Consider the following 11002-nt stretch of genomic DNA (forward strand, 5'->3'; position numbering starts at 1 on the left):
CATCATTAACCTACCCAGCCTAAGAGTCACCATCATTTGGCTCTTCTCAAAATATTTTTCCACACCCTTAGCGTTTGCAGCTTAACCTTAGTGTCACTTTCACACACATCACAGATACATAGCCAAATAATCCTTCCCTTAGGAACCCTTTGTCATGAAATATTGATACAACCTTGAAGCATGCTTTGTCATATTTGAATAACTCATTATCACAATCATCATTGCATCACAAAGTATGAAGTACTTAGCCTCTGCGCCTATGTTACCTAAATACTTTCATTTTCGAGTCATCACTGTGATAGTCTAGGATGCTACAATCCTTGCACCATGAGATACAACATCAACACATACACTTGATTAGGATCAATCAACATGCACCATCACTTGATTCATTCTTTTTATATTTTTCCTTTTGGGGAAGTTCAAAAAACTTCATTTCACTACTACATTTTTTATCTATTGCAACCCCCAAATCCGTTGCATTAGGCGTCAAAATTTGTGGCATTAGGCCTAATGCAACGGCCATGTAATGTGGCATCTACTGGCGTTGCAGTAGGTCTAATTCAACGACATATGACACCTAATGCCACGGCATCAATGATCTGTGGATTAAATCAATACCTGATGCAACAACAACATTAATGCTGTGGCATTAGGTATAATACCTAATGCCACGATTTCCTATACCTAATGCCACGGTGCATATACCCTAATGCCACGGTTCCCTATACCTAATGCCACACAATGCATATACCCTAATGCCACGGTTCCTAATACCTAATTCCACACAATACATATACCTAATGCCAATAATACCAATAATAATAATAATACTATTAAAATCAGAATTTTCCAAAAAAAAAAAAAAAAAGATTAGAATTTTATTAATATGAATTCAAAGTTTGTACATTGTTATCTATTACGAAAATTACAAAATTAAATTATCACTAGTTAAACTAAGGAAAAAACAATTAAAAGTTAAAACTAAACCATTTTGTCCGCCAAACAATATTTTCGGCAATTCTGTGGAGCGCATTATCATTTCTTTCTCCTGCTTCTCCAATTTCTCGTAAAGCAATTCATGAAGCATCTTCTTCAACTTCAATATTATCCACCTCTAGCGCTGTTTACACATACCCAATGGATCTAGATCCCCTAATAAACAAAACACACAAACAAATCAGTAATATGTTTAGTCAGGCTTTTGCCATAGCTCTCTCCCGCTTAGCAGCAACCTCCTGCCTCTTTAGCAACTTGTACTGTATTTGTTCTACAGAGCCAACACTGTCACACCATCCTTCCTGAATACATAAACATTCAGTAAGATGTATAATTAGGCTTAGGCCGGATCTAATGGGTGAACATCCCATTATTTCAAAACACTTCATGCTTTACCAAAAACCAAGCACTGATTTTAAGATGTCATAGTATGGATTGTCAAAAAGAATCTACTAACAACACTCCAAACTTAAGGGAATTAATATCTAAAATTTTGTAATGAATTGTAGGATGGAAATAAAACTAACTGTGTATGTGGATAGGCAGGTACATGACAAAATATTCTGAACATGAGAATAAGCATGCACTATATGACAAGAACATATTGAAATTTCACTTGGCAACTAAGCAGGGGTCAATAAACAGAGATTTCTTAAATTGCTTTTTTTTTTTAAAATGTTGGATAGAGTTAGTCTCATGTATAGTATAATACCATGGTTACTATTAAACCATGAAATTGATCCAAGTAATGATGGTTGCCAAAGAGGAATTAAGGTTACAAAGGTCTGATTAATAATATTTTTAGATTGCCAGATCCCAGTCCCAATCAAAGCAACCAAAGAGATAATAGACGTTGACAATAGAGTAAGTAATCACCTCTATTTCTCGAACACGTGCCTCCTGTAGAAGTTGTTGATGAGCTTTCTGCTGTTCAGTTTGACTTTCTAAAGCCAAACGCACATGCCTTGCTTGCACCCGAGCTTGAAATTTCACTAAAGCTTGCATACAACGAAGAGTTATAGCAGCTTGCTTTCTCACAGCATGCCCTCTAACAAGTGCTTGCAGTCTTACCAATCCTTTCAATGCTCTTAGAGCTCTCTTAGCCTGATATAGAACACAAGAATCACAGTTAACCATGAATACTTAGTTGAGGCATTTAAACACTGCCACACTAGGAAGCTGAATTCACTTACTATTACTAACAACAACCAATGTAACAAATTCCTAATTTTGCCAATATTGTCATATTAAATCAGTAAGATCATCACTTTAACAATAAATAAAGTAACAACCATTGCCTAACATTGAAATTGATTTTTTTTCTTTACTTTTTCTTTTGACATGACATTCGAAAGTATGAAACCACATTACCAATTCTAATGCTTAATTTGGTCACTTAACCACCATAACAATAATCAACCAATGTAAATTTAATAAACTTTAATCATGTATCAAGCAACCACTAATTAAATTCAAACAATTAATCGTGAGCATTAATCATTTGATAATATTTAAAGCATTAAAATTAAAACAAAAGTCAAAATTTTTTAATGAGAAGAAACAGATAATCTAGAAATTAAAAGTAAATATCAAGTTTAGTAGCACACGAGTCTAGACACCTGGAGTTCGATGTTGAATCAGAGACTAAGTGTGAGTAGAATCCTTCTAGTTGGATCAGCATGAATTTGACTAATCTTAAAAGCAGCCTAAGCTTAATTGCATCCCTATTTGAAACCTGTAACAACTATTTACATTGGAAAATCAAGAAAAAAAATCCCCAAACCCCTAAATTTTGATTTCATGACTAATTATAGTCTTAAATGGAAAATCAAGAAATGCAAAATCAATTTACATAGACATTGTAAAAAGAAAGAAACCCTAAAAATTGAGTTCATGAAACTTGGAATAGATCGAATTTAAGGCAAAGAAAGTCTCAATTATATTCAAGCAATAATGATGATGGAATAGAGAGGAGAAAAAAAAAGAAGACAATTCAGCCTAAATTTTATACTTCATTCAATTATCTAGTTCACTTAAGTCAACTAATACTAATCATACAAATCATTATAGGTTAAGAGACAAGTTCATCCAAATTGACCCTAATTCAACATATGCACATTTAGTATAGAATTTGCTCAGCATCACACAATCAAACATACAAAGGAAATAAAAAATCCAAAATTGAATCAGAAATCAAGCCGTTCTAACCATAATCAGAAATCACCCTTTTCCATTTGGTTTTGGGAAAAAGATGATCAAGAGAAAGAAAAAGACATTTCCACCTAAATCATGTACCTTTAACCAAGACTTGAACAAACTGTCATCCTAAGTCAAGTTGCCTGAAATTCTGCTCATTTCAAAGTCAAATACAGAATTTACAGCAAATAATCCCCAAAAATAACACTAATTAAGTAATCAACTCAGAATCTAAATAATTAAACCCTAATTATACAATAAAATGAACAATATATATAAATTAATACTTATAATTAAACCCTGATATACCTAATCAGACAAATTCTCATTGTTAAAATATATAGAAAACATCAAATAACTCAAAAATTTAGAAAATAAACATCAAAACATTTCCAGTGAACACAAGATAAAGCAATCAAAATCACACAACCTAGCAACAATAGTTAATAAGACTCGTAAATTCCCCAAAATTAGACATAAATCTGAAATCATATAAATCAAAGCCTAAACATGGACTTGTTTTTTGGTAGATTAGTCTGTTTCCTAATGAATGCAGAAGAGATGAATTAGAGAGGAGCAAGAAAGAAGAAAAAGGAGAGATAAAGAGAGAAGGCTAAATCGAAAAAATAAAAAAAATTTGACATATTAATTATGCAAAGGAACCCTAAATTTGAAATTTAAAGAGGAAAGTTTAATTAAAGAAGCTCATACCTAAACACCAATCAAAAGCCTAAAAATCGAATCGCACTGTCGCTATCACTCGCGACCACCATCACCACCGTGTCCATCAGTGAATGAGGAGGGAGAAGAAAGAGAGAGAATTAATCTGTGAGCGACGATGGTTGTGGATGTGGTTGTGGCTGCGGCGATGGTTGCCTTCGTCTTTGAGGAAGAGAAGAGGGAGAAGGAGAGAAAGAGAGAGGAGAGAGAACTGAGGTGGTGAGGTGTGAGGAAGTGAGGAGAGTGAACGAGATTACGAGAGAGATGAGAAAAATATAATAACGGAGTATTTAATATCACTGCCGTGGCAATAGCCTTTCAGGTCGTTGTATTAGTAAACCTAATGCAAAGGCTTCTTAAAGCCGTTGCGTTAGCTCCACCTTTTGATGTACAAAGTTTATGGCGTTGTATTAGGCTTATCTAATGCAACGAAAATAAAATGAGCCGTTTCCATAGCTCTTTTTTAGCCGTTGCATTTGATTAAAAATGTAGTAGTGTTTTACACCAACACTCTACCTTCATTCATTTTTCAAGTCTTTCTTTTTCGGGAGAATTCGGTACCCTCCACAAAAATGACGGAAATTTTTTGATTTTTTGCATTTTCGAGTGTACGAGCACAATCATTGTACAATGCAATCACGAGTCAATGCACATTGAGTCATGTCGTGTCATCACATCGAGTTGAGTCTGCATATTGAGTCATGTCATACCACATTGAGTTGAGTCTGCACATACGTTCACATTACATTGAGTCGAGTTGATTTAAACATATTGAGTCACACAATGAGTCAAGTAACACCAAGTCTTGGGTCAACCTCAAGGAAACTATAAACATGAGCAAAGTCCTATAGTCCAAAATATAGATGCAGGTACACTAAGTCCTTAGCGGACGAGCAACCTTGCAAAAGATTTGAGGCGACTTGATTGAGCGAAAAGGCATGAGCAACAACAGCAAAGCCGAACGAGCAAAGAAGAGTTCAAAAGCTCTTACCCGATTCCAGCGCATCACAACAGAACCAATCGCAGCACAACAAAGCATTGTGGATGTTGTCAAATAAAGCATAAGATGTTACCCAAAGGCGTGCACCCGATGGTGCAAGATATGGTCCCTTATTTGTATAACTAACGCTAGTTTGCAGGTATCGGTGTTAAAAAAGAAAAATGTAGGATCGCAGAACGTTCTGAATAATTCACCGTCCCTATTGGTACTTTGACCTTAGTTTTCGAAACTTATGTTTCTCCAAACTCAGTCAAAGTGGGGGCTTCTGTAGACACCTGATTGTGTCTCCCCAAAAAACAAACACAGTGATGAGTACCCTTCACTTCTTTGATTATCAAGTTAGGTGAAGAGTTGAACAGTCTCGTGAATTTCCTTAAACCCTGACCATTCCTAACCTTTCCTTAAATGTTTTAATCCAAAATCATTAATTTCGAGCCTTTCAACCTAAGATAGTTCATTTCGTGTCCAATTTATAAAAATGTCCAAACCTGATTATTTTGGTCAATAATTCTGGTCCAATAATTAAGTAGTTGGATGGGGTTTGAAAAGACCTTTCCAACGATATATTATAAGCCCAAATCCAAGTTATAACGAAGAAGTTGTGGCCAAAATACTAAACTGAGCCTAAACCGAGCCTTACCTATGACCCAATGGCCATGTGGAGGGTCCATTACCTTAAACATCATTCCTTAAACCCTAAGATTTTTTTTTTGCTTCTAGAATCTTCTAGAAGGTTCTAATTTATCATCTTTTTGAAAAGATAAAGATTAAGAATTTTATATCGGATAAAACACTTTTTTTTAATAGATTTAATTTTGATAAAATAAGGATAAGTACGAATATTCGACTAACCCAATTTGATTGGAATTTGGATTCCATACGGATTTTATCTTCTGAAAAGCATCGCCCATCGATGGAAATATCGCACAACGATGCTAATATCGAGCTACGATGTAACCATCGTTACGCGATGAAAGGCGTTTTACTCCGAGTCGGATTCTGACTCTTTTTCTGATCTTTTCCATCGTTTTTTCTCTATAAATATTGGTCGTTTTCCTTCGTTTTCATCAACAATCTTGATAACCAACAATCATCATCTAATCCTCTCTATAAGCTATAAGCTTCTCTCTCTCTCTCTTTCTTAGCCTTAGCCTAAACACATTACACACCATACGACCCCTGCGAGACTTGAATACTCCAAGCCCTTCTCGAAGTTGCCTTCGACCTCGACGTGAAAGGTTGATATTTCTGAGAGTTTGGTCCCTAATCCTTATTTCAATTCTTATTTGATTTATTTGTTTGATTTAATCTTTCTTGAAGTTACTAACGCGTGAATTGTATTAATAGAAAGAGATACGAGGCATCAAAGTGAGTAGATCTACTATCTATATTCCTTTATTTTGATATAGAAATCATGCTTAAAATATTATTTTAATTCCTAGTATCATGTTAAGATGTTGATTTTGATTTCAAGTATCATTTTAGGGTCTTATTTTGATATTTCTAATGTCATACTTTCTAGTATCATGTTTAGGCTAAAGCTTTGATTTTTATTATTTAGTGACATTCTAGGGTTTGTTATTAATCCGTTTAGTATCATGCCTAGGATCTTGCTAATGATTTTTTTGATTATGATGATGATTTGTTGTGTCAATATTAATTATTATGTTGCTTTGTTATTCATTGTTATTGCTTGATCACGCCCTTTCTTGCATGTTTAAAGGGAATTTATAATTGAAATCACGCCTAATAAGATGATTAATAATTTGATTTAGGCTAATATGATTTTAATTCAAGTGATCGCCAATAATAGATTTATTTGTGCATTAATAATCAACCGACGTAGATTAAATATGCTTAGGATTAACTTGTTGTATTTATGTTGATCAGAAAGCGCACATGAATATCATAAGAATTAAGTAGAGGCCGATTTAGGGCGGGTTCAATTTCTTGTAGATTGGATTCGTACCATCATCCCCGAATATCTAGTCATGGTTCCGGACCACTATGGAGTTAGCGATCTCCGAGATCGTGAATGGGTTGTAACCTTCACACATGTGAACGGTTTACAAGTTACTAAAACTTGTTTGCGACTCTTTTATCTCTAGCTTCTTTCCCTTTGGAAGCTACCATGCTTAAGTGCATGATCATAATGAGGCTCAAAGTTGATGTTTGAAATATTCCCCACACCTGGTGTCTGTCCAATTCACCATTTGGCCGTTAACTGGCATTTTAGGTGGATCCAGAATTACAGAATAAGGAAGAGAGGAGTACTCAATAGACGAATTAATAAAAGATGGGGAGAAAAACCAGCGATCATAAAAGACTTCGTAGGACCTGTCATCGCCAACGGTTTCTCCGTAGGTTTAGATGTTGATCTTCTTAGAAATCACATCTTATCTAAGCTTGTGGAAGATGATGATAAGGTCAATGCTGCGTTAGTATGCGCAAGGGTTGGGCGCGAGAAGTAAGGTTCGTTCATCCCCCTGCATGTATTAGATTGCTTATGAAAAGGCTGCTCGTCAGTTGCAGCACATACTACGAGGTCAAAGTAACCAGGGGTAGAAGGGGAGATACACATCCTGATGTACAAATGTGCATGCCAACTGTGGTATGTTGAGATTTTTTAACATCACAGGGCCAATTGGCTCCTTTTAGACCCTGGGCTACAAAACAATGTAGCGATGATTCTAGACGATCCTGGATACTAGAGGCGTTTCAATAAGTATATCATTGTATATATTTAGTCTTAAGTCCACAAAAGAGCATACACAATTCAAAACTAATAAGTTTTGAAATGCTCTTCATTCTTTTGTAATTATCTCGTCTTTTATAAATATAAGTAATATTTAATGTTCTGTTTTGCAGAATTAAACATGCAAAACACTTTTTATTTATATGAAAAAAGGTCATAATTTTGTTGGTTTCAAACGCCATCAACCACCCAAATTAGGGGGGCGTTTGTTACACCCAAAAATCAGATTTTTGACTTTTATTGACTTTAACAAAGTGAAATGGGTCTTGGAGACAACAAAATCCTTCAGGCTGGACTAGCAGAAGAATAACAAGAAATTGGGCCGATACCGTGCAAAGGCCCAATGCTAACGCCGGTTTGGAGACAAATGGATATTTTGATTTTTGAAGAGAGTTGGCGCCAAGAAAGCATAACTGCACAACAGTTATGGGAGTCAGCCATAACCGCTCCATTTTGTCTATAAATAGAAGCGTGAAGATCAAAGGAAGACATTAGCAAATAAATCAACAATATGCATTTCATTTTGTTTAAGCTTTATTCTTAGCTTTCGTAGTTTCCCTTGGCTTAGTAGCCAAGCAATAGTTTAGTTTATTCTTTAGCATGTATATATTGAAGCTCGTTCGTCTTTTTCAATTGTATGAACATGGAGGTAACCTCTCCTTCAACTTATATAATTGTAGACCTGACTCTATCCTTTAATTTATGGAATGCATTTGTATCTTTTGTCATATGTTTATATACTCGTTTGCTTAAGCAATCTAACTTGTTTTACTTTCTTTGGGAAAGCTTCCTTATTGTTTGTGTTGTTACGTTAGCAAGGTTATCAATCTTTGAAACTGATAACTCGAGGGACAGCCCCCCTAATACTCTAGAACAAGATAGAATATTTAACTTGTTAGCAAAGAACAATTTTTGCCTCAACAATAATAGTAGAAAATCAAGTCAAAATTGATTTGTGAATTGTATAAAAGTCAATGCGCTGCACTTATATGGATACAGAGGGAGAATTTTTCTAAAAGTAAAGTAGATGTGAAATAAGATATTGGGGATTAATTTATTGTAAAAATAGATTTGATAAAAGATATTGCAGTGGCATACTTTATAATTTTTTTTATTAAGTAGGTGGCTAACGTGCGCGATGCGCGCGCTATAGCTAGTCATGTTCGCTTGTTCGAGGAAACTTTTTCAACTGTTGGTTACGTTAATGAAGGAAAATATGTAAACAAATATTTTATGGGTATAAATTTCCACACTATTATTCTAAATAGTTAAAAAAATAAATTAACAATATTGTAGGAAAAAAAAAAAGGGCAATCCACATTCATAAAGGCAAAAAAAATAAATTGTACATGTTAATGAGGGTAAATATGTAAATGCATATTTTGAGAGGTATAATTGGCAGCACACTATTCATAAGCTAGGGATTGTGAGAGAATTGAAAATGGATCCTAACTTTTTGGTAGTAAAAAGAGTGATGTATTAAAATAAATATTGCTAGACCTTTCCAAAAATGAAAGTGCAACTAATTTGGGGTAAATGGAAAATAAAAGTGTAAAAACTACTAATATGGGACCAAGGGGAGTAATGTATACTTTTTTTTTTTAAAACCAAGCTGCGAATATCATTAAAGGAGATCCATTTTCGCCAAAGTAATTAAGTTTTGGGGAAAAGGACCGAGAGAAACAAGTTCATTACATCCTCTAGTATCCCATCTAGCAACATGATGGGTTAGAGTATTACCCGCACACTTAATATGAGAAAACGAAAAATAATTAAAATAGGAAGTCAAACTAGAAATATCATCATAGAGCAGAAAATAGGAGAGAAACCCTTAGCCTTGACTTGATTGCATTTACCACCATCACAACATCTGACTCAAGGTGGACATCTGTGAAGCCTAACCTTCTCGCAAGTTGTACATCGAATCTACACGCAGCAGCTTCTGCAACACTCACGTCCCACCCCGCACCCACATGACGAACAACAGCAGCAAGAAGCGAGCCCTGCTCACTTCTAATAACCACCCCCAACCCTGTTTTTGCACCCAAATGAGCATCATTATTCACCTTTACCACACCAACATTGGGACAACTCTAAGAGCTGGGAGCACGGCACACAGTAGGAGCAGCCCTATTTGACACCTTATCCGTATACTCATTGCTTTCTTTGACGAAATTCACCCAACCTTTTGCCACCTCAATGGCATTAAACGATTCTTGCTAAAAAATTCCTTTATTTCTACAATGCCACGAAGCCCACACAAGAGTAGCCATGGAGAGAAACTCATCTCTTGACAAATTCTTTGAGCACCACACCAAACGCTCAGAAAAACTACTAGCAGGAGCAGCTTTAACTTGATCGTGAAGAGGACTAGCAGCCCAGATCTCGATTGCCGCCTTGCATTCGAATGTGGCATGAATTATAGTCTCCTCGGGAGCATGGCAGATACTACAAGTTTTTTCAGCTACAATGTAACGATAGAAGATCGCTCCTTGATAAGGAGGAACCCTTTACAGGCTCTCCATAAGAAGTGCTTCAATTTTGGTGGACATACTAGGGACCATACAAGCTTCCACACATCATTCATGTCAAGACCCTGCATATTCGGTACACTTTTACATAACCAGTAGCCCAACTTCACCGTATATGCACCGTCCTTTGAAGGCCACCAAAACATTTTATGGGGGGGGGGGGGGGTAGCTTGTAGACAAAGGGATCATGAGAATCTTTGCAGCATAATCATCATTGAAGTTATTTGATATCATATTTAGATCCCACTCCCCACAATTATGGTCAATCAAGTCACTTACCCTTAACCCATATCACTCATAGCACAAGGAGTTGGCACGATTGCAAAAGAGTTTCTTGGTAACCAAGCCTCACTCTAAACATTGATAGCACTTAACTCTCCACTTAAGTCCCTCTAGCAGCAATCCTCTAGAACCCCACATACTCCTCCAAGCATAGCTTGGGTCATAGCCACATGAAGCCTCGAGAACCTCCCAATTCTTAAAATATTAAGCTTTTAGAATTGACTGAATAAGAGTTCCCGGATTATGGTGTAGTCTCCTTACTTTCTTCGTCAACAAAGCTTGGTTGAAGCATTTTAGATCCCTTAACCCCAAACTACCAAGAGCTTTGGGACGACACAAGAGCTCCCATCGTTGCCAATGCATCTTGCTTATAGTCTCCGTAGAGCCCCACCAAAATCTCGCAAGCATAGCATGAATTTCATCAATAAATCCATCGGGAAGTTTAAAAATACTCATCATTTAAGTTGGGATAGCCTGAGCCACTGTCTTGATAAGCACCTCCTTTCCCAGTCTAGAAAG

General features: G+C 35.9%; 1 long non-coding RNA gene across 1 annotated transcript; it reads right to left on the reverse strand.

Moving 5' to 3' along the window:
- Window positions 1–577: 577 nt before the first annotated feature.
- On the reverse strand, window positions 578–4252 carry LOC110696471. Its single transcript, XR_002506291.1, has 3 exons — window positions 3907–4252; window positions 1876–2103; window positions 578–1301 (listed from the first exon to the last, which is right to left on the reverse strand). It is a non-coding gene; the product is annotated as an uncharacterized LOC110696471 (long non-coding RNA).
- Window positions 4253–11002: the final 6750 nt, after the last annotated feature.

Source organism: Chenopodium quinoa, unplaced genomic scaffold (genome assembly GCF_001683475.1).
Source record: "Chenopodium quinoa cultivar QQ74 unplaced genomic scaffold, ASM168347v1, whole genome shotgun sequence".
Taxonomy (NCBI): Eukaryota; Viridiplantae; Streptophyta; class Magnoliopsida; order Caryophyllales; family Amaranthaceae; genus Chenopodium; species Chenopodium quinoa.